We start from the raw sequence: 25777 nt of genomic DNA, 5'->3' as shown, positions 1-25777 counted from the left end.
CCTCAGGTCACCCTCATGAAGTCTGTTTCTGAAAGTTTGGTCAGAGATATTCACAACAGTGGTCTGCTGGAGATAATTTTGTAAGGCTCTGGCAGTGCTCATCCTGTTCCTCCTTGAACAAAGGAGCATATACCGGTCCTGCTGATGGGTTAAGGACCTTCTACGGCCCTGTCCAGCTCCCCTGGAGTAACTGCCTGTATCCTGGAATCACCTCCATGCTCTTGAAACTGTGCTGGGAGACACAGCAAACCTTCTGGCAATGTCACGTATTGATGTGCCATCCTGGAGGAGTTGGACTGTGTGTGCAACCTCTATAGGGACCAGGTATCCCCTCATGCTACCAATAGTGAGACTGACCCTGGCCAAATTCAAAACTAGTGAAAAACCTGTAAAACCATTCCTGTTTCGGAGGTCATCTAATTGTTGCCCATCCAGTGCCCCTGTTGTTAATTTCATTAACACCAAAGCAGCTGAAACTGATCAACAACCCCCTCTGCTACTTAACTGACCAGATCGATATCCCAGGAGTTTAATTGACTTTCATTTTTTGAGCAGTGTGTGTGTATATATATATATATATATATATATATATATATATATATATATATATATATATACTGTATATATATATATATATATATATATATATATATATATATATATATATATATATATATATATGGATTTCATGCTGTACACCTATACGTCTGTTTGTACATCTGTGTGCATGAGTCCTTATTGCTTGCACAAATGTTTATATGCATACAGCAAAAAATACATCTGTATTTGCAGTGCCTTAAAGCGGTAGTAAACTGCAAAATAAAAGAACGTCTCCCTGCAAACTAATGTCTTAATATGCTAGTATGCATTTCATACTACCACATTAAGAAAGACTTACCTGAAAACGAAGCCCTCCAGCGACTGGGCTTCTTCTCTCTACCCAGTCTTTCTTCCAGGTTCACAGGCTGTCGCTGTATGACCGGCCAGGTCACAATGATGTCACTCCCACGCACATGACTTCCTTTATGGATGGCACGCCTTCCACAGAGAGCGCAGTGCGCATGCGCTGGTGACATCACCAGTGCTGCTTAAGTTAATATCTCCTAAACGGTGCACGTTTACGAGATATTTACTGTACCTACAGGTAAGCCTTATTATAGGTTTACCTGTAGGTGTAAAAACGCCCATATGCTTATTACTATATTTACAGGCATAAACTGAAGTATAGTGTAACAACCAGAGTTGTATAAAGTACTCGAAACCCATACTTGAGTAAAAGTACAAGTGCTCGATCAAAAAGTGACTTGAGTAGAAGTGGAAGTGCTCAATCAAAATGTGACTTGAGTAGAAGTACTAAAGTATTCAACATTTTTTGTACTTAAGTATTGCAAGTAGTTTTTTTTTTTAATTTTGCTACTCAAGTACTGAAAGTAAAAGTACAAGTACTGTGTTATGTAGTTATTAAATAAAGAAGTCAAAAGTTTGAACATCATATTGTTTTTTATTATTTCAAATGTAGCTTTTATTTATGCATACAGTAGCATTTATTTTCGTATGCGCTGATAATACACATGTTTTGAGCTTCATGAAACCCGTCATCTACTGTTCTATAGGAGTAGAAGTATTGAAAGCATCAAAAAATGTAGTGAAGTAAAAGTGGAAGATGGAGAAAAAAATTCTACTCCAGGAAAGTACAGATACCGCCTTTCGGTACTTAAGTACAGTAGTGAAGTAGTTCTACTTAGTTACTATACATCTCTGGTAACAACATAGGACAGTAGTCCTATGGGCAGAATTATGCACCAGCTGGGATTCCTGGGCAACCCAAATACAGGTGTATTGTAAGCTGTACGCCCATATGTCTGTATTTCCATCTTTGTGCATGAGTCCTTAATGTTAGCACTAACGTTTACATCCATTAATAAGGTCATACCATAAATGCAGATTTTCTAGCTTTGGTTTGCATAAACTTAAGTGGAGCAGTGAAACTGGGTCCATGGCATACAATAGTGCTGGGTTCAGATAATAATTATGGATCTGAATGCAGCAAACTGTACACCCATGTACATGAGCCCTGAGCTGCAGCAACAGTAGGAGTAGTATTATTAATAATTATGTAATGATGATGACTGTGTTCACCAGCAGAGCCCTTTTGATCCACAACAACAGTATTACTACCACTACTAATAATAATAATATGAAGAAGATGATGAGGACCATGTTCCCTAGCAGAGCTCCTATTAGTAATAATAATAATAATAATACAATTGATAATATCATGATCGTGATTAATTTGTTCCCCAACAGAACCCTTAGGCCCCGTTCACATCGGGGCGACGCTACTTCGCACCGCGACCTCTGAGGTCGCGGTGCGAGCAGCGCGCCGAGACCTCGGAGCGGCCGCCACGGACCTCATAACATTGAAGTCTATGGCGGTCGCCTCCTGGTCGCCCCAAAGAAGCTCCGGACCCTTTTTCTAAGTCGGAGCGACTTGTGTCGCTCCTATTAGAATGGGTCCGCAGCTTCCCTATGGGAGGCGACCTACGGCGACCTGTGAGGCGACCAGGTCGCCTCACAGGTCGCCTCAGTGTGAACCGGGGCTGAGTAGCCACAACAACAACAACAATAATAATAATAATATGAAGATGATGATTGTGTTTCCCAGCAGAGCCCTTATTAGCTACAACAGCGGGAATAATAATAATAATAATAATAAAGATGATGAGGACCATGTTTCCCAGCAGAGCCTATATTAGCCACAACAACAATAAAAATAATAATAAATATAGAAAGAAGAAGATGTTGAGGAGGGCCATTTTCCCCAATAGAGCCCTTATTAGCCATAAAAATAATAATAATAATAATAATAATAATAATAATAATCATCATAATAATAATTATAATAATAGGAAGATTACGAGGACCGTGTTCCACAGCAGAGCCCTTAATAGGCACAACTACAGTAAAAATAATAATACAATTAAAAACAGGAAGAAGAAGATGATGATAAGGACCATGTTCCCCAACAGAGCTCTTCTTAGCCACAACAACAAAAATAATAATAATAATATATGATGAAGATGATGAGGACCACATTTCCTAGCAGAGTCCTTCTTAGCCACAACAACTGTAAAAATAATAATGATAATAATAATAATATTAAAAACAGAAAGAGGAAGATCATGATGAGGACCATGTTCCCAACAGAGCCCTTATTAGCCACACAACAACAACAACAACAACAACAACAACAACAATAATAATAATGATCATCATCATCACAATACCAAAAAAATGAGACAATGGTGATGAGCAGAGCCCTTATTAGCCACAACAACAGTATAAAGAATTATAATAATTCAAATAATAATAATAAGATGATATGGACCATATTTCCCAGCAGAGCCCTTATTAGCCCCAGGAGCAATAATAATAATATGAAGATAGAAGATGACCATGTTTGAAAGCAGAACCTTTATTAAACACAGTACTACTACTAATAATAATAATAATAGCATACATATATAAAGATGAGAGTGTTTCCAAGCACAGCAGAGTAATAAGAATGATATGATGGTGTCCCCTGTATTGCTGGGACTGGTAGGGACCTCTTCCCACTTGCAGCCAGCTGGTGGGCTCATGTCATTGTGCTGGGAGAGGGAGAGGAGGCAGAGAAGGGGCGGCTCCATGTGCTCCTAATTCCCCCACCATTGGATTACTTAGTTGTAAGTGATGAGATCAGCAGGGATCAGCTTTCAGGATGGGGCACTGCTTCAGCAGCAGGCTCTTCCCATCTGGGCTGTCTCTCTCCTATGCAGGCGCTGGGGGTGACAAAGGTAATCTTTAAACACAAAGCCCAACTGCCCCCTTAGGGCTTCGCTGAAAGGGAGAAGAAATAAAGGAGATCTGGAGAGGAGAGCCTGTGTGCTGGATGGCTGTGGCAGCCCTGATCTGTGACATGCTGCTGAGAAGAGTACATTTTGGGGGAGGCAGTTAGCTGTGTCTGCACTGCATCTGAGGATCGGAGAGGAAACACACAACTGTATTCCTCCTCTGTGCCTACATTGGGAGTATCATTATTCCTCCAGGAACTTTATCTGGATACCCAGGCTGCTGCTGCTGGAAGCTGTACCATCTACCCACTGGGTAGGCTGGGGAGTTGTACTTTTCCTAGGAATCTTATTATTTTTTTTACTCTGTCTGGATTTGGGGACTTTAATGACACCCTCTGGATGTGTGATTACTAAGTGAGAGGTAAGTGCTGTGTATGATCACCCCAGATCCACCTTTATTTGGTTTGCAGGGGCAGCATTGCTTTTATGAATCTGTCTGGAGCCACAAGTCTCTGTGCATTGCTTGCTTGTAATGTTTGTGTTATGAAAATCAGCAGATCTTTGTCTTAGAAACAGACATCTTGTGAGGTCAGCCAGCATCAATGAACTGGGTGCCAGCAGGATCTTCTGTGCTTTCCATTGTGGTACCCAGCATTGACCTGTATACAGGCACATTAGTATGCATAGAATTAATTATATAGTGCTACTCAACAATGACGTGTACATCACACTAGTGCCTATAGGCTAAATTGTATAGTAGTATGCAGCAACAATGACCTGTTCACAGCCACATTTAGTGTCCATAGGTTAGAACTGTTTAGTAGTACTCAGCAATGACCTGTGTACATCTCACTAGTGTCTATAGGTTGAATTCTATAGGTACTCACAAATGAACTCACATATGACATTAGTGTCTATATGTTCATTTATATAGTGACACTCAACAATGTACTGTGTACATCTTTAGGCTGTACTCACCATGACCTGTGTACAACCCACTAGTGTCCATTGACTGGATTGTATAGTGGTACTCATCAATGGACTGTATAAATCCCACTAGTGTCCATAGGCTGACCTCTGTAGTGGTAGCACTCATCAATGAACTGTGTATATCTCACTAGTGTCTATAGGCTGAACTCTGTAGTGGTACTCATCAATGAACTGTGTACATCACCATTAGTGTTCATAGACTGAATTGTATGATGGTGCTCCTCAATGAACAGTGTACACCCTCCTTAGTGTCTATAGGTCTATTTAAATAGTGATACTTAACAATGAACTGTGTACATCAATAGGCAGTACTCACCATGACCTGTGTACATCCCTCTAGTGTCCACGGACTGAATTGTATAGTGGTACTCATCAATGAACTATGTAAATCCCACTAGTGTCCATAGGCTGAACTCTGCAGTGGTACTCATCAATGAACTGTGTAAACCCCACTAGTGTCCATAGGCTGAACTCTGTAGTAGTACTCATCAATGAACTATGTAAATCCCACTAGTGTCCATAGGCTGAACTCTGTAGTAGTACTCATCAATGAACTATGTAAATCCCACTAGTGTCCATAGGCTGAACTCTGTAGTGGTACTCATCAATGAACTATGTAAACCCCACTAGTGTCCATAGGCTGAACTCTGTAGTGGTACTCATCAATGAACTGTGTAAATCCCACTAGTATCTATAGGTTGAATTCTGTAGTTGTACTCATCAATGAACTGTGTACATCAACATTAGTGTTCATAGACTGAATTGTACGGTGGTACTCCTCAATGAACAGTGTACACCCACATTCGTGTCTATAGGTCCATTTATATTGTGATACGCAACAATGAACTATGTACATCCGTAGGTAGTACTCACCATGACCTGTGTACATCCCTCTAGTGTCCATGGACTGAATTGTTTAGTGGTACTCATCAATGGACTATGTACAGTAAATCCCACTAGTGTCCATAGGCTGAACTCTGTAGTGGTACTCATCAATGAACTGAGTGAATTCCACTACTATCTATAGGTTGATCTCTGTATTGGTACTCACCAATGAACTGTGTAAACCCCACTAGTATCTATAGGTTGAACTCTGTAGTGGTACTCATCAATAAACTGTGTACATCAACATTAGTGTTCATAGACTGAATTGTATGGTGGTACTCCTCAATGAACAGTGTACACCCACATTAGTGTCTATAGGTCCATTTATATTGTGATACGCAACAATGAACTATGTACATCCGTAGGTAGTACTCACCATGACCTGTGTACATCCCTCTAGTGTCCATGGACTGAATTGTTTAGTGGTACTCATCAATGGACTATGTACAGTAAATCCCACTAGTGTCCATAGGCTGAACTCTGTAGTGGTACTCATCAATGAACTGAGTGAATTCCACTACTATCTATAGGTTGAGCTCTGTATTGGTACTCACCAGTGAACTGTGTAAACCCCACTAGTATCTATAGGTTGAACTTTGTAGTGGTACTCATCAATGAACTGTGTACATCAACATTAGTGTTCATAGACTGAATTGTATGATGGTACTCCTCAATGAACAGTGTACACCCTCATTAGTGTCTATAGGTCCATTGATATAGTGATACTCAACAATGAACTGTGTACATCTTTAGGCTGTAGTCACCATGACCTGTGTACATCCCTCTAGTGTCAATGGACTGAATTGTATAGTGGTACTCATCAATGGACTATGTAAATCCCACTAGTGTCCATAGGCTGAACTGGATACATCAATAATAGCATGCCTAGACTGAATTGTATAGTGGCACTCATCAATGATCTATGTGTGCATCCCACTAGTGTCCATAGGTTTAAATATATAGCTGTACTCAACAATGACCTGTGTTTATAGGCTGAATTCTATACTGTTTCTCAATAATGATCGGAATACACATACATTAGTATCTATAAGCTGTATTATCTAGTGGAACTCAATAATGATCTGTGTACATCACATCACGTTGTACGCAACAATGAAATGGGTACATTACACTAGTTCCATAGGCCGAATCCTAGAGTATCACTCAACAATGAACTGTGCATCACAAGGGTGGCATAGGCTGAATCCCCATTAAATGCTTTGAGCACACGTCATTTGTTTCTATGCATCATGAAATAAGCCTTTGTGTTTATGTTTATCTCCTCTTGTTGTGAGTTGGTATAGTGCTGATGTTTCCTTTGTTTGTTCTTTATTGCAGCATTGGCTTGCTCTGGCCACCCTTCTCACTTGATATTCTTGACATCCTTTTGTGCAAAGTCAAATGTCTATTGATTGTGTCCCAGGACAGCTAAATGCACTTTGTGCTGAGAAGCTGAATAGTCCCAGCAAGTTTCTGTGAATTTTATCTGATCTTGCCCAAGACAAATGCTGACTTCTTCAAGTTTATGCTCCCTGCATTAGAAATGTCTTAGCTATGGTAAATGACATGTCACCCCCCTTTAAGACGAGGGCACTCAGTGGGTGGCATTTTACCAGACCTTTCTGGCAAGTTGTTATCCTGACAATAATGACAATTGTGTGCTGGCCATTGAATTGGGATCTGCAATTATCCTTTATTACCAGCACTTGTCCTGCAGCAAATTGGAGGTTTGTGAGTGGATAGAGTGTCTTGTGAAAGGCAGATTTGGAAATAAGATTGGTGGTGTCTGGTTTATATAATCATATGTGTGGAATACACTGACAGGTTTGCTTCACATAAGAACAGCAGCTACTGAGGCCAGATAGATAATCAGTGTCCTTGTGGTTCCTCCTTAGGAGGTTGTGGAAAGCAGTCATATATATCTATATATCTATATCTATCTATCTATCTATCTATCTATCTATATATATATATATATATATATATATATATATATATATATATATAGTGGACATTTGTGCTGCCCCTATGATTTGAGGTTCAGGGGAATAATTGGAATCACCATGGCTCCCCTACTACCCCATTTCTGATAAAGCTAATAACCATCATTTGGTAACTTCCCAGGCATTAAACTGCTCTAGGGATGCAGTCTATTCCAATAAAATGATGGTATTTGTTTTATCCTGTCTTATTATATGGTGTTGTCTGGTAATGTAATTTATTCACTCTTGAGCGCTATTTCTAATCGAATTGTGCAAACACAAGCACTAGAGTGACACGCAGACAGGATTAATTGTCCTCCCAAAGATCCCTAATCCTGAACACAATTGTAACGCAACAAATGCAAATGACCTGTTTATTGCACAGCGATTACCTAGATGGTAGCAGTGGGCTTTATCTGCTCTCAGGCATCAGATACAATTTCCAGCTTGACTAATCAACTCTTTCAGAATTTAGTTCCGCAAAGTTATCTGTTGGGATTATTTACACCATATAAACTTTCAGTTACTGGCCAAACATTATTATTATTATTATACGGGATGTAATAGCGCCAACAGTTTGCACATGACTTTAAAAAAATAAAGGGAGACAATACAGCAACAATACACTTTAGGGCAAGAGAGTTAGGGGGGCACCATTCAGGAGAGCTTACAATCTACAATGGGACAGGCAGTTGTTACAAAAGATAGTAGCTGTGGGGGGATGAGTTGATGGACAAAGTAAAAGTTCAGTCACTAGGTAGAAGGATAAAGCCAACCATAGACAGGCTGGTTGTACTAAAGTGAATCTATCAAACAACTTCTGTACAGCCACCCTTTCGGGTATTTTTCCTATGCTGTAGCCGCCAGCAGTGATCATTGTATTCAAAAAGTGGGGATACCTCCTGCTGTCAGAATACAATAGCACAGCAGGAGGGATTCTCCCATCAACACGGATTGTGTTAATAGGGGAATCGGCCGTGGTTGAAGGAAATAAAATTGCATGCTCTATGACCAGCCTGAGCTGGCTATATACATGGATCGAAATTCGTCAAGTTCAGCAGGGACCAGACGAATTTCACTCAATGTATGGGCAGGCTGGTTGTACAAAGTGTGTCTACGGATTGACTTCTGTTCAACCAGCCTGTTAGAAAGTTTCCACATGATCAGCGCTACCCGCTATAGCCACATCGCTGATCACTGTATTCTGATGGAAGAGAAGCCTCCCGCATGTCAGAATAGCCACAGTGGGAGTGATTCCCCCATCCATGTTGAATGAGTGGGTGGGGTAATCAGGTCATTTTTTTCCATCAACCCGCTGGTTGAAAAATTCCTAATGTATGAGGTCGCCATGGGATTCCCTAAATTGTGAGTAAAGGGCAAACATACAGTAAAATCTTGGATTAAGAGTAACTTGGTTTAGGAGCATTTTGAAAGACAAACAACATTTTTTTTTATAAATTTCGACTTGATAAACATGCGCTGTCTTGATATACAAGTAGCGTCATGTCACAACTGAGTATAAAAGACAAGAGAGGTGCCTCTAAGTGTAGCAATATGTAGCAATATGGTTACATTAAACAACATGTGTAGCGCTACTTTATGCAAATAAATCTCACAAATGTAACGAAAAACCCTTGTATAAAGAGCTCGTCCCCTCCCCCTTCCTGCCCTACCGGGCTGCGTGCTCGGATAAGGGTCTAGTATGGATTTTGGGGGGGGACCCCACGCCGTTTTTTCGGCGTGGGGCTACCCTCAAATTCCATACCAGACCCGAAGGGCCTGGTTTGGAATCTGGGGGGGACCCCCACACAGTTTTTTTCCCATTTTTGGCGTTGAGTTCCCCCTCAAGATTCTCACAGCTCAAGTCGCGCCGCAAGTCGGATCATCCTGATCCGACTTGCAGTGCGACTTCCATTCAAATCAATAGGCTCCCATAGGGAACCATTGATTTTGAACGGAGGCAGAAAAAACGCTGCTAAAAGCAACGTGGCCAAACGTGCAATAACGCCAATGGAAAAAGCTACTGAAAGCACGTTTAACAGCTGCTTTTTCCCGGCGTCGGAACTAGCTTTGCAGCACGTTTTTTCCAACATCCCGTGTACATGGAGCCTAAGTGCTTCAGTGCAATAAAAGTGACTCAGTACAATTGTGCTAGTAAATAATGTTCACAAAATTATAAAATCAATAAATTGCACAAATCAATAAAGTTCAGTGCTCTGATGAAAAGTGCTCGTAGTGCTCCAATTCAAAAATGTTCCAATCCCAAAGGTGCTTCAAACGTGCTCAATGGGTTGTGCTCCCCTGTTGTGTCCTCACTCACCGAAATATCCTTGGACTAATGCTCCAGTGCAGGTCTGGGCAGTGGCGTATTTAGGTTTTGTGCTGCCCTAGGCCTGACTAAACTTGTGCACCCCCTAATTGAAATATGACCCACCCTTCCTGTAAAGGCCACACCCCTTCCTGTTTATGACCCGCCCTGTCAATTGTAAACCACAAACCACAACCACAGTATATCAGAGCCCATCAGTACCGCCTTATCAGTGCCCATCAGTGCAGCCTCATCAATGTAGACTCATTAGTGCCCATCAGTGCAGTTTATCGGTACCCACCATTGGCAACTCATTAGTGGCTATCAGAGCAGCATATTAGTGCCCATCAGTGCAGCATATTAGCGACCATCAGTGCAGCATATCAGTGCAGCCCCATCAGTTCTTTTAAGATATTTGAACTTGTGTTTGCTGCCACTGATTGTAGTCCTAGGAGTATGTAACTTATTTGTATGATAAATAGAAAGTCCATAGTCCTTATACAAATAAGTGAAATAATCAGTGGCAGCAAACACAAGTCCAAATTTTTTGCTGCCCCCCCCCCCCCTACAAAGTGCTGCCCTAGGCCTGGGCCTTGTTGGCCTAGGCCAAGATACAGCACTGGGTCTGGGCAGGGAAGGACTATGCTAGATAGTTACTCCCTAATATAGGCTGAGCGCTCTTCCTCCGTGACACAAATGAAAAGAGGATTCTCCATAGTGAAGTATGTTTAAAAAGACTCTTTATTAAATAAATATCCACTTACATTGAAATAAACAGCTTTCCTCCGTAGGGCGGCTCGGTGGTTCCTGTAATCCGCGATGTGCGTCCCACCGGCCGGAAATGGCGTTGTACGCTGGACGTGTTTCGCCCTCCTACAAAGCGCCTTTTAATCTGTGCCCAGAAACAAACCTACAGATCTAGTGAAACCCCATGTTACTGCTAGTTCCCTTGGTTTCCCATTAAAAACTGACCACACAAAGCAGAAGAGCACACTGTGGTCAATTTTCTAGCTATGCTGGGAACTCAGTGTACTCTCCTCCAATGATCAGACTTGTCCTGACTCGCCCCCGCTGTACAACAATTCATGGGGAATCTCAGTGTGCTGTTACTTCTCCTCCCCCCAACTCTTTTGCAGCTGAGAACAGAGGGAATGTGATCACTTAGAAAAAAGGGAAATAAAGTATTTATAATATTTTTTTTATATGTATACAATACATACATTTTGCCTTTCATTTCTATTTTAAACTGAATGGGTTGTTTTACAAGGTGATCGTTTACAAACACTGTCGGTGCATTACTCCTACAACTCAAATGTGATCTGCTATGTGTAGATGGCCCCTATAGAAAAGCTATCGTTTGGTACATGATTTGTACAAATTGTCATTCTTGCCCTATAGAGGGATTTTGTGATTGTCATGCAAAAACATTATTTCCAGTGCATTGCGTCAATATAAATTAGGATTTCTGAACAGACATTGGATGTATGATTGCAGATACCACTTGACACTGTGCATCATGTATGCCCTGATGTGTATTGATGGTTTCAGGGCAATTGCTCTCCCTGTCTATAGTGAAAGGAGGTTGGCATGGATGTGTAGTACAGATTAATGCTGCTGCATACATTGACAGACTGCGAGTGTACAGTGGTACATGTTGGCATCTGCCAAAGTGTGCTGAAGCATTGTGCTTAATAAGCTCTATTCATCTGTAAGTGGAGCAATGATAAGGATGCCAGGTGCAGCTTGGGACGTGTTCTCTGTAGTGAGACTCGTCATTATTCCCATAAACCTGTGGTATGCAATATATTGCTTTTACCTTTATTTACAAAATGTTTTACTGGAAGGAAATGCATTGTGAGTTCTCTTATTGTGGCATCCTTATTAACTGATACCGCTAAATGTACACCATGGCTTTCCCTGAACACAGTTGTGACTGCCTTCCTTCCTTAGTGTTTGTACTGCCCAGTGCCCATTATTGTAATGAAGAGTAAATCTGAAGGGTTAGTCAGCAGAACTAATTGGATAGAGTGCATTCTATACAGTAAGATCGAGTCTGCGATCGCCTCCAAATACTCCATTTCCTCGTGCTTGTGGAGCACATGCAGCACACGCTCTGCCTTGCAGTATAATGCAGTACTATGCTCCTGACAAAGCCAAGGCTCTTCTAAATTGTCAATTCACTTTAACTTGGCAGCATTGTTAATACGTCTGCAGCTTGCCAACATGGTTAGAATATATTTCAGTGTTTTACATAGTAGAGAATACTTCAGGAATGTACAATATATCTGTTACCACAGATGACCCCAATTGAGGTTTCAGTAACGTGTGTGAATTTTCTCATTGCATGGCTTTATGTGTCCATATTTACCATTGTGCAGATGGACCATTTTAGGAAGTGTTAAGTTGCAAAAACAAAAGCAATATTCTATTACTAGGACAGTATTTCCCAACTTTTTGTCACTCAAGGCACCCTTTTAAAATGATGGCCGATTTTGAGGCACCACATTTTTAAATGTAAAAAACTAAACTAATAATTATACATAATGCAGCATCATCCACATATCAGACACTAAGAGCCGGTTCACACTGAGGTGACACGACTTCGGGGGGCCGACCTGTGAAGTCGCGTGCACCGCTGTGCCCCGCTGTGCACCGCGACTTCGGCGCGACTTACAGGGACTTCACATAATGGAAGTCTATGCAAGTCGCTCCGAGGTCGCGCCAAAGTAGTACAGGACCCTTTTTCTAAGTCGGAGCAACTTGTGTCGCTCCTATTAGAACGGATCCTGTACTACTCAATGGACCGCGACTGACCGCGACTTGTCAGGCTGACAAGTCGCCTGACAAGTCGCGGCAGTGTGAATGGGCTCTAAATGTTAGAGGTGATTTTTTCTTCCAAAGCATACACATTTACACACTGGTACTGACTAGTATTCCAATGTATCTCTTATCCCTCAGTTTGTCTCACTCAGCTAATGTGACCCTAGTGCTAACAGAGAGGGGCAAACAAGGATACTGGGCAGGCACCCAATGTCCTCCTTATCAACCGATGATGTCATTGTATGGGTGTACAATGAAAACCTGTGGCTTCCTGTAACTAAAAGACAAGCTTGATCCACCTGCTGGCTTGTATACAATTTTTGAGCAATTGTTAGGTATTTTGCCAGGGCACCCCTAAAAAAGCCTGAAGGCACCCCAGTGTGTCTGGGCACCCTGGTTTAAACTTGATTGTTCTAGGATGTAGATATAGTCTTATAAAACCCAGATGCCTGTGGATGACCATTTATACTAAAGCATTGTACAGAAAGAACACGACAACCAATCAGAACTGATCGTTCATTGTTCTAAGTATTGTAAATGAAGCACCCCGGAGCAAGCTAGCATTTACCTCAGGGCTGAATCCATGGCTATAATGTTGAATCTTGAACAGAAGTTGGTCGCCAGTCACTTTTTGTCTTTTCAAAGTTTTTAATGCCATACTGTAAATGAGGTAGAAGGAGTGAGGGTTAGGGGTTCCAGATACCACAGCAGATCTTTTACAGACTCTTGAGATCCATAATAAAATACAGCAAAACAGTGTTAAGGCCTTTAAGCTGACCCAGCAAGACTGTAAGTGCATTTTCAGATTCCAGGAGGTCCTCCAAGTGAGTCACCAGGCCCTTCTGAGAGAGACCAGCCTTCATCCTGGGTCTCTCTAACATGGGACCTCCCCTGGATCTTCTCACCTTGGGACAGCTTCCTCCACCCAGGGGAGGACAGTTACAGGACCACCTCAGCGTACATTGGCCCCAAATAGGCCTTTGGGCCTAGTCACAGAGCTCCCTCCAATAGTATCTCCCCAGGCCTCAGCCTCAGACAAAAAGACTCCACTCATCAACTGTGACAGAAATATATCTTTCCCCAGAATGCATCAGTAGCCTGCAGTAACAGTGCCACCGGCAGTAGGAAAATCATACCCCCCACTGAGCTTAGAGAAAAACAACAATTTGAAGATTATAGACTCAGTCTGAGCTGGCTACAGCCAAGCCAGACTCATTTTACATAGTAGCCCCAGTTTAGGACTAGGGGGCTATATCAAGTTGGCCATACGTATAAAGGCAAGGCCACCTGAAACCGTTATTGTAGGGCAGGCAGCTTGATACTCAGATCTAGCCATACATTGTGACAACCAGATTTCAGAAGTCTGGCAGTGTTATTCACTGCTAGTGATCAATGGTAGCAATGTTCAAGGTGCAAAAGTTTTTCATGAGACACTCCCATAAACCTTAAAGAATAGTCACACCGGTATGAATGAGACAACCGTCTCTTGGTGTCTGCACACTCTGGACACATACATTGTACTGTTTTAGGCACTGAAACAGGAAGGGGCGGCACAGCTTTACAAGAAGAAGTAGATACTGATACTGGCTTGGTTTGAGTGAAATGAACTGATTCCTCCAAGAATAGTCTGCATGGCTGTCTGAAGGTTAGCCAAATACATTAGATGTTTGTCCAGTCTGGAAATTAAATGATGTGCATTATACTCTGGGATAACTCGTGAAAGTTGCCAGGGTTTACATATAGGCAGAATATCGGAAATGAAGGCCTGATTATCTGTCTGTATATGGACATCTCAAACGTATCTAAACCAAAAAATATGTATTAACCACTTTACCACTAGAGCATTTTGCTGTCTTACGTCTGGGCCACTTTTTGCGATTCGGCACTGTGCGACTTTAACTGACAATTGCGCGGTCGTGCGACGCCGTACCCAAACGAAATTGACGTCCTTTTTTTCCCACAAACAGAGCTTTCTTTTGGTGGTATTTGATCACCTGTGCGATTTTTACTTTTTGCGCTATAAACAAAAATATAGCGTTTGTTTTGAAAAAATAACAATATTTTTAACATTTTTTTATATAAAATTCCGCCCAAAAAAGATGTAAAAATCTAATTTTTTTAAAATTTTTGGCCAATTTGTTTTCTGCTACCTATGTTTGGTAAAAAAAATCGCAATAAGCGTATTTTGATTGGTTTGCGCAAAAGTTATTGCGTTTACTAACTAAGGGAAAGATTTATGTCATTTTTGGTGTTTTTTTTTTTAACGAGTAATGGCGGCGATCTGCGATTTTTTTTGCGGGACTGCGACATTGCGGCGGACAGATCGGACCCTTGACTGACATTTTTGACACTTTTGGGGGTACCAGTGACATTACTGCAGTAATCAGTGCTATAAATATGCACTGTTACTGTAAAAATGACACTGGCAGGGAAGGGGTTAATTTTATTGGAGAGGGAGGGGTTAATGTATGCCTGGTGCTTACTGACGTGTGGGGGGGGAGGTGACTGTGTGAGACAAGGACAGATCGGATGTCCAGCTATGCTGAACAGTCCGATCTGTCACTCCCTGTCACTGAGGAGATCCGCCCGCTCTGTTTACACAGGCGGGCGGATCTCCAAACTGGATTCCCCGACGATCGGGGCAGAGCAGCGGCGATCGCCGCTGCTCCTCCCCTGGCCCGACTCCCGCTGTGAATGAAAACAGCGGGAGCGCGCCTCCGGCGGTGCGCGAGCGCCGCCTACAGGGGGAGGAGTCTGGCGACGTAGGTCTACGTCGTCAGACCTACAAGAGCCACTTTGCCGCAGTAGTACTACGGTACTCAGCGGTAAAGTGGTTAAATATATTACCAGTCTGTAGATGAGCTGCCTGCATCTGTTTTTTCTTTTTCAATCTTTTATTCCTTTATTTTCACTTTGTAATCCTTTCAATAACACATTTCCTGCCTCTGACTGTCTATGCTCACTCCTCTACTGTATCTATCATGGGATTTCTGGTTGTCACACAGGCTGAACTTCTGAATATATGTCTGCCTTGGTTCACCTACATTCCATGGGGGATAGGGAAGATAATAGCTTACAGAAGAAAGATAACATTGTTTTAGCTTCCAGTTCAGCTTACAGGAAGTGACAAGGATACTGCATTTCTAGCAAGGTCAACAAAATGTTCTGTACTTGTTGAAAATGGTCTTCATCTAAGAAAAAAAAATCTCCATGAGCTGAGTGACTTATGCTGCCACCTGCAGGAATAGTCTAGGCAGTACATTAGTACAAAACTTTGAACATATACACGCACCCACGGGGCTGTCCCTCCAGGCGTAACCCCCACACAGCCCAGCACATTAGTTTGTTTCTGCCTAGAGAATGAGTAGGACCTAGGTTTCCTGCTGGGACTCCGGTCTCAGTTTTTTTTCAGAATATTTTCTTTATATTTCTCTTTACTCACTTGCTAGCTGGTGTTCAGAGAATAATTTTTCTGGTGATCTACATGCAACGATGCCGGCTGGGGGCTTTGCACTGGATATTCTAGATCCTTATGGTCCCCCCAGTCTGGCCTAGGAGCGTGAGCAGGTTATAGTCCTGACCTAAGCCTAGCCATGACAGTGCCCCTTTTCCGGATGGGGACGAGCATGCGAGCGGATGCCTCGTTGGGACATGATGACCTGGAGGTGGCAGCATAACCCACTCAGCTCATGGAGTCATGGAGATGAGGCTGCGTCTGTCAATGGACATCAGAGAAAAAGATTTACGGTAAGATCTTACAAAAATCGTATTTTTTGAGCTACATGCTTCAAGTGTTTTTGGCCCCAACAGACTTCAATGGGGGTGCCTGGAAAATGCACACGTCGCACATTTTTTCACCTAGTAACTAGCTTTCCATTGGCTGACAGTAATAAAAAATGCTCAAGTCTCGGATGCCCACAATAATGCCTGTAAAATGCTGAACAAAAAGCCAGCAAGAGATGCACAGCTCAAATGTGTGTGCCCTATTTAGAAAGCGGTTGAAAGACTGGATGTTTTTTGTGTTACAAATCAGCCACCTCCTTGCAAATCTTCCTATTGCAACAAGGATTTAGGAAGTGCCTTTGAGTTTGCAAACCTAGGTGAATCATTAACATGTGAATAGCAAACTAATTCTCTCCTCTAAGGATTTGGCCAGTGCTTTGAAGATTGTAGGTCAGAGTTCTGACCAAGATAAAAACTCCAAATAGAGCTTGTGTTGTCACAATGACCTTAGCAGACAATCTAACATGACCACCATTATCTGGGTGAACATATGCCTTGTTCTGTAGGTTCCAGTTCAAGCTGACCAAGCGTGCTTTCCATTAAATAGCTTTGTATGACATTTATGTAGGGTGTGTGCCTATAAATACTGTCGCTGTTCAGTTCCAAAAATAAGAAAAATAAAAAAGTAGAGAACGAAACCACAAGTTTTGTTGGATTCTTCTGGTATAAAGTAGTTTGATATTCAACAAACTAGATCAGAGTTTAGCATATTTTGCATTAAGGTAAAAAAAAACAAAAAAACACCCAGTACCTTTCTGTGGCCCCCTGTCCCCCTGGTTGCTCCCAGGACAATCTGTTCCATTTTGGGGATCTCCCATGCTGGAGGGAGGGTAATGAGTGCAGTGAAGTGATAGGCCTTACTGCTGTCCATTATATTGATGGGTGCAGGAGGGAGCTATCGTGTGGCTTGCTGGGTGCTACAGTATGTGTGTCTATGGATGCACACAGCACTGGCTAGTAGCAGACATGCACAGGTGTCTACATAGCAGCCAAATAGCTAGGGAGACTCCAGCAAACAGGCAGAGGGAGCAAGTGGCTTAACTACTTAAGCCCCGGAAGATTTTACCCCCTTCCTGACCAGGGCCTATTTTGTGATTCGGCACTGCGTAAATTTAACGGACAATTGCGCGGTCGTGCGACGCTGTACCTAAACAAATTTGATGTCCTTTTTTTCCCCAAAAACAGAGCTTTCTTTTGGTGGTATTTGATCACCTGTGCGATTTTTTGATCATGCGCTATAAACAAAAATAGAGCGTCAATTTTGCAAAAATAGCAATATTTTTCACATTTTTTTATATGAAATTCCCCCCCAAAAAAATGTAAAAATCCAAATTTTTTAACATTTTAGGCCAATTTGTTTTATGCTACCTATGTTTGGTAAAAAAAATTGCAAAAAGCGTATTTTGATTGGTTTGCGCAAAAGTGATTGCGTTTACTATCTAAGTGAAAGATTTTTGTCATTTTTGTTGTTTTTTTTTAACGAGTAATGGCGGCGATCTGCGTTTTTTTTTGCGGGACTGCGACATTGCGGCGGACAGATCGGACCCTTGACTGACATTTTTGACACTTTTGGGGTTACCAGTGACATTACTGCAGTAATCAGTGCTATACATATGCACTGTCACTGTAAAAATGACACTGGCAGTGAAGGAGTTAACTTTATTGGAGAGGGAGAGGTTAAGTGTGTCCCTAGGGGCGTGTTTCTAACTGTGATTGACTGTGGCTACTAGTGTAAGAACAGAGATCAACGGTCCTACATAGTAGAACCGTGTGATCTCCATTCTTACACAGGGAAGAATGACAGGCAGCTTTGTTTACATTAGCCGCTTGCCTTTCTTCCGGTGTAACGGAAGATCGCGAGTGCCCGGCAGACATTGGGTCCGCCGGGCACACGCACGGGGGGGGGGGTCCCTAGAGCCTCACAGGGGCTGACCGCCGCAGTAAATAGTCTATTTACTGCGGCGGTCAGCAAGCGGTTAAGGACTGGCCACAGGAGACTATGATTGGCTGTACAGCAGGAACCGGCCGAGATTCGAACCGTTAATGGGCAGGTTGAATGTACCAAGTTGACCAATCAACTTGGGTACAAATAGCCTGCCGAATTTTCTTGCTTCTATCACTAGCGGCTTCTTTAACTGCTAGCGATAATCACTGTTTTCTCCCGGCAATCTGTGCCCCCTGTCGGGAATAGACAATTGCTCAGCAGCAGAGATACCCCTGTCAACACTGTGTTGATGCAAACCATGGGTTGCAGGACAGAAATTCGCAATGTGTATGGCCTGTCTAGGGCACCTTCTGCATGGGGCGGACTAGGCCAGGAGACGCAGTCGCTCTCCTCTATTGGCAGTCAAATGGAAATGGACCGGCTGTCTGTTTACACACCACTGCCATCCCATCCGCTAGATGGAAGGGGAAAAAATCCCATTTGTCTGTTTTTATTGAATTGGATGTCGGCAGATGTTAGCAGACACATGTTCGTTTACACCCGCAGCTCCATAGAGAACAGTGGAAGGTCCGATTGGGTCTGCCTGAAAAACTTAGAGATGGACCTAATCATCTGCTTGTGTGAAAGGGTCTTTAAACAGGTAGTTTTCATAAAAAGATTTTTCATAAAAAGATCATATCAAGCAAGTGTAAACCTTTTTAAAACCTAAAGTAAAAACAAGAGCTTAATATCCCTAAGTAAAGTTGATTGTAAAACAAATGGCTGACAGGCAGGGTATTAATGGCAGAAGAGACCCTATTGGTCTCTTCTGCCATAAATGCATTGTTCTGCCCGTTAGCTGTCATGTTCATCGAGCCGCACATGCGCAGCTTAGTGGACATTTACGCCCCCCGATCCATGCTGCAGCAATGTGACTCCTGTGCGCATGCGCGGAAGTGACGTCTTGCAGCCTGACCTATCGCATAGCCGAAGGCACGGGACCTGGAAGATGGAAGTGCCGGGGGCCCGTGGATCCATCCCACCACAGCGCTGGAGGGCACCATATGACAGGTAAGTCTGCCATAATGTACTAATATGCTTTGCATACTAGCACATTATGGCATAACCCACCTGGGGGGCCCTAAAAAACAAATGTTATAGCGGACTTTACTTCCGCTTTAAGGATATTTTGCTAGTTGAATTTTAGATAACAACCCCAAGCACAAACATAATGGTTGGACCTCGAAGTATCACACACATTCCCACAGAGAGGATAATATCGATGACTATGGCAAGATCAGGCAATTGTCATATTATTCGGATCAGTAAAGCCAAAGTAATGCCACTCTAGGTGAGTGAGCGACTCTCACATGTTGTGAACAGGAACCCAGGGTGCTACACAGCTAGTCTGTGAGATTAAGAAGCATTACAAATCTGGAATACTGCTGCACTCCTTCATATCTTTATTAGAGCATTTAAATCACATCACAGGTATGACAGAAACATAAAAGGTAACGCGTTTTGCGCTAAAGTCAATGTTGACTTTAGCGCGAAACGCATTACCTTTTATGTTCCTGTCATACCTGTGATGTGATTCTAATGCTTCAATAAAGATACCAAAGGAACTCAGCAATATTCCAGATTTTCAGAAGCTACTGAATTGTCATATTATTGCTTCGCTGGCTTTCTTTTCAAAATGCTAGCCGACCTAGACCTCACAGATGCGCACCCAATTGAAGTAAGAGAAGTCAGGATACTTGACAGTATTAAAGCCAAATCATCAGTGCGATAGCCAGAGAACTGGCATTTTCAAAAGGAGCTGTAAGCAATATGGCTCCTTGTATTCCTTCAATGACAGGTGTACTTTAGTTCAGTTGACAAGTAGTTAGCAAAAGCACAAAAGTAACAAACATCTCCTTAATGAAATGGGCTGTGATGGCATGTCTACAGTGGAGACAAGTCAGGTTTTACAAGACAGAGACGACGGTATAAGCAGTCATGCTGAATGGGGTCACAGCTATAAACAAGGAGTTTAGTCTCATCATCGAGCTGGAGCCAGTTTGTCAGTACTGTCACTGGGCCAGCATTCACTGAATTGCACTTTATGTGTTAATTGCTATACTGGCAGAGATGCTGTGTTATGATGGGAGGTAAAATAGAAGTGGGCGTCCCTCAGCCATAATTAACTGGTCATGTGAATCATGTTTCAGACCTTTTTGGTTTCCTGTAATAATTGATGAGATCATGGAAAATAATCGGGCTTGTGCTTGTGGTATGTTCATAAGGCAGTGTGCTGTCAGCTGCTCATCTCTGAGTGGAAGCCTGGGCATTGCGTCATGGCGTCCTGCAAAGGGTACCAGCTGTGGAGTGGACTCTCACATTGCATTCAATATATATATATATATATAGATATATATATATATATATATATATATATATAGAGTGCAAAGTATATCTCCAGCCTCCACAGTGGATTCAGTTACACAGAATTAATAAGCAGTAACTGTATTATTTATAATATTTACTGTATGTATATATATATATATATATATATATATATATATATATACAGTATCTCACAAAAGGGAGTACACCCTCACATTTTTGTAAATATTTTATTATATCTTTTCATGTGACAACACTGAAGAAATGACACTTTGCTACAATATAAAGTAGTGAGTGTACAGCTTGTATAACGGTGTAAATTTGCTGTCCCCTCAAAATAACTCAACACACAGCCATTAATGTATAAGCCGACGGCAACCAAGGTGAGTACACCCCTAAGAGGAAATGTCCAAATTGGACCCAAAGTGTCAATATTTTGTGTGGCCATCATTATTTTCCAGCACTGCCTTAACCCTCTTGGGCGTGGAGTTCATCAGAGCTTTACAGGTTGCCACCGGAGTCCTCTTCCACTCCTCCATGATGACATCATGGAGCTGGTGGATGTTAGAGACCTTGCACTCCTCCACCTTCTGTTTGAGGAAGCAAAGTCCTTTCTTGTATTAACAGAGACATTGAATCCAGAGAGAGAGAGAGAGAGAGAGAGATAATTTTGCCCCTGTACAAATCATTAGTAAGACCTCATCTGGAATATGCAGTCCAGTTTTGGGCACCAGTTCTCAAAAGGGATATTGGGGAACTGGAGAAATTGCAGAGAAGGGCAACCAAACTGATAAGAGGCATGGAGGAGCTCAGCAATGAGGAAAGACTAGAAGAACTGAATTTATTCTCTCCTGAGAAGAGGACATGAAGGGGGGATATGATCAACCTGTATAAATACATAAGGGGTCCATATAGTGAACTTGGTGCTGAGTTATTCACTTTAAGGTCATCACAGAGGACAAGGGGGCACTCTTTACGTCTAGAGGAAAATAGATTTTGTCTCCAAATACGGAAAGGTTTCTTCACCGTAAGAGCTGTGAAAATGTGGAATAGACTCCCTCCAGAGGTGGTTCTGGCTAGCTCACTAGATTGCTTTAAAAAAAAGCCCTTTATTCTTTCCCAGGTGTACATAATATAAATGGGTACTAATATTTATATGGAAAGTTAATCCAGGGAATATCTGATTGCCTCTCGGAGGATCAGGAAGGAATTTTTTCCCCTGATTTAGCAAATTGCATCATGCTTTGCTGGGGGTTTTTTGCCTTCCTCTGGATCAACTGTGGGTATAGGATTGTGTATATGGGATTGTCTGGTTGGGTTTTCTTTACTGTTTTTTGTATTTTATTGATTGAGCCAGATGGACTTGTGTCTTTTTTCAAACTGACTAACTGTGTAACTGTGAAATGTGTTCATTTAAAAAAAAGGCAAAAAGTGTTTATAATGTTTTTTTATATCTAAACACAAATGTTTTGCCTTTCATTTCTATTTGAAACTGAATGGGTTGTTTTACAAGGTGATTATTTGCAATCACTTTACGTCTATGATCACACTATTGAGGTTTCCCTTCTGCTATGTTCAGCCTATTCATTTAGGTGGGCTGCTGTACCTATGGAAAACATAGAGGAATGGTCACTGCCCCTTTTTCAAAATCACAGCTGCAGGGAAACCACATAGTGCTATGCAGTTCCCAGCATGGGAAAACACATTGGGGTCTCCACTGTACACCTGCAGCAAAATCCTTTGCCAACAGCAGCAGGTGTGGGAAAGCATGCGATTTACATGCAGTCCCACAGAAGTGTGATCGTAGCCTAAAGCCTCGTACACACACAACCAATTTCCGCTGACCGGTCTTCCGTCCTTTGTCCAGAGTGGTGTCTGTTGGTTGGAATGTGCTCTAGACTGCACACGAATTTTCCTGCACGACAGAATTCTACTTCAGAAGTGATGTCATGTGTTGGATTGCTTTCTATGTGTTCTTTCATCTCTGAGCATGCCTAGTCTTGCTCATAAGATTTTTCCCCATCGAAATCTGTACTAATGAGACGAAAATCAGACGTTTTTTGACGGTCGACAAAAATTATATAGCCTGCACACCAGGATTTTTTCGGCCTAAAAGTCGGAGTCGGTTGTCGGAAGCACCATACTAACAAGCCGAAAATTGTCAGATCGGTCGTCCGATGAAAATTCCCGGCCGAATTTCGACTCGTGTGTACGGGCCTTAAGTCCCCTTTCACACTTGCGGACCATTCAGATCCGCCTGTCAGTTTTTCAGGCGGATCTGAACGGATGCCCCATGCATCTCTATTGGGGCTTTTCCACTGCATGGAACCGAACGGTTCGGCTCGCTTTTGTGCTTTTCCACTGGTGGTACCGCATGGTATGGTGTAGGAACGGTTCGGGTACGGTACGGCGGCGCTTTTCCACTGCATGGAACCGAACGGTACAGCTCTGAAAAACAGTACCACCTCGATTGTGGTTCCAAGAGGTACCATACCCGGTACCATATCCCACAATCCTTTGCATGCAGCCACTACTAGCCACTAATTGGTCAGAGAATCCCACCCACCCCGTTGTTATCCCACCCACTTAACTTTAGTACTACTTTAGTGGAAAAGCAAACCATACCGTACCGTACCGAACTGTTCCAACACCGTACCATGCGGTACCAGCAGTGGAAAAGCAAACCGGGCCAAGCAGGGCCAAGTAGAGCCGAGCCGGTACTTGCAGTGGAAAAGTGCCATATGGGGCATCGGATGTTAACGGAGACATGTCCGCTGCCATCCGATCCGATCCTGTCTGTCAAATCCGGATGGATAGAAACCCTATTTTCCATCCGTCTGGCGGATCGGATGGGATCGGATGGGAATGGACAGATGGTCTGTTCTCATCTGATTCCCCCATAGAGAAGAGCGGGGACCTGACAGTTCTGTCTTTGCACACAGCGCAGAGACAGAGCTGCCATACGCCTGCTCAGCGGGGGATCGGCGGATCAATCCCCTGCTGAGAAAAACGGAGTCCGGTGACGGTGCGGCAAGTGTGAAAGGGGCCTAAGGCTGGATACACACTATACAACTTTTGTTGTCAGATTTCCTTTAGATTTAAGGCCCGTACACACGTAGCGATTGTCGGCCGTAAATATTCGGCCGCCGAACGATCGGCCGATTGTCGGCTTGTTAGTATGATGCTTCTGACAGCCGACAGCGCATTTTCGGCCGAAAAGAATCTGTCGTGCAGACTTTAAAATATTTGTTGGCCGTCACCAGAACGGCCGATTGTTCGCCAGTCAGTACAGAATTTGGCCGACAAACAGCAGATTAGCAAGACTGGGCATGCTCAGAAAAGAAAAAACACACAGAAAGTTAACCATCACATGACATCACTTCTGCAGTCGGCTGTTGTTGGCCGACAAAATTCGTGTGCAGTCTTTAGCACTTTTCAGCCGACAGGACAGCACCGGACAAAAGACGACCGATCGTTCGGCCGACATTCGGTACGTGTATACGGAGCTTTACCTTCAACTATGTAGTGCAAGGGCCTGCCTGATTGCATACAAATTGAAAGTCTTTAGGTTTGACTTCATATTATATGGTTTTGGTAAATCTAAAGGAAAAAAATCAAAAGAAAATTGTATAGTGTGTATCCAGCTTTAGTATCAAGGTTTTGATACTTATCCTAATGCACACTCCTATCCGTGTCTGAAACAGTAGAAGACAAAATAATAGACGGATTGGCGTTTTTACCTGGAGATCTATATATACACTACATATAGAAACCTACAGTGAACTCTGTAGAAACCGGATAATGTAGGACATATAGTTCAGGAAGTATGCTTGAAAGAGCCTTGTTCAAACATTTCTCTGTGCTGCTGTTAGCGTGTAAGTCGTGTTTGCTGAGTGCTCCATGCACTTTGCTCAGTGTTAAATGCAGTCTTCACTGTGATCTTTAAAGTGCCGTGATGCTCTAATTAACAGACTACCCTTTTAAATACTATTTTCTCTTTAAACACAGAAGGTCAGCTGGATTATTGTCTGCCACGTGTTTTCTAGAACTTTGTAACAATAAAATCTGCAGTCATTTTTTTTTTTCTATCTACGTTAGTATAAAGGCTGCCCTACATAGCTAAAATTTCAGTCAGTTCCTGCTGAACCAACCAAGATCTATTCACGGGTGCCCCTGTGGGCATAACCCAGCTTGTCAAAAGCCAATTGCTCATTTGACATTTGTCCAAAGAACTGGGTGGAAAACTGTCAACTGGACAGCACCTTCATCCAATCGGATGCAGCCACTGTTTGGGTATTCTGACAGCTGCAGGCTGTTAGAACACAATATCCAGCAGCAGCAGCAGATTCCATTATCCATGTGATTTAGCGTGGTTTGATGCATTCGGGTTTTTGTAGGCTTTTACCCCTTTGTTTTTACCTGGTGATCTGGCCAGTAACAGACCCCCTGTATTAGAGTGTCCCTACTCTGAATCAATAGGCACAAGGGGCACAGTAGACAGCAGCATCGTCAGTCTGGGGGAGGGTAGTGTTAAATCTACTAGCAGATTTAAATACACTAATGTCTCATGCATACGATCAGATAATCTGACAACTTATCGTTCGCATTTTGTTGCATGATACTAATATCGAATTCAACAATGCGTGCTAAAAACTAAATGTATGATTTTTTTTCATACGATTCTGGAAAAGCTTCCTGGTTGCGTAGCTACGTATATGTGCAGAAAAAAAACAATGGCAGCCAGGCTTTTTCCGGGTCATTTTTTTTTCTATTAAACGTTTTGGAGCAATTTAGCTCTTTGCGCACGGGGCAGCTCATTCACTTGAATAGGCTGCCCTATGTGCGAACAATGCCCCAAAGAAACTCC

General features: G+C 42.5%; 1 protein-coding gene across 1 annotated transcript in view; it reads left to right on the top strand.

Moving 5' to 3' along the window:
• Positions 1 to 3738: 3738 nt before the first annotated feature.
• SPSB4 (splA/ryanodine receptor domain and SOCS box containing 4) overlaps positions 3739 to 25777 on the top strand; it is a 235164-nt gene continuing 213125 nt past the window's right edge. Inside the window, exon 1 of the mRNA XM_082251669.1 lies at positions 3739 to 4254. The gene's annotated coding sequence lies outside the window, so the exon portion shown is untranslated. The remainder of the gene's footprint in view (positions 4255 to 25777) is intronic.

This window comes from Pelophylax lessonae, assembly GCF_965119305.1.
Source record: "Pelophylax lessonae genome assembly, chromosome: 3".
In the NCBI taxonomy this organism is placed as follows: Eukaryota; Metazoa; Chordata; class Amphibia; order Anura; family Ranidae; genus Pelophylax; species Pelophylax lessonae.
The sequence above is the reverse complement of the archived record's forward strand: the minus strand, read 5'-3'. Positions and strand labels throughout refer to the sequence as shown.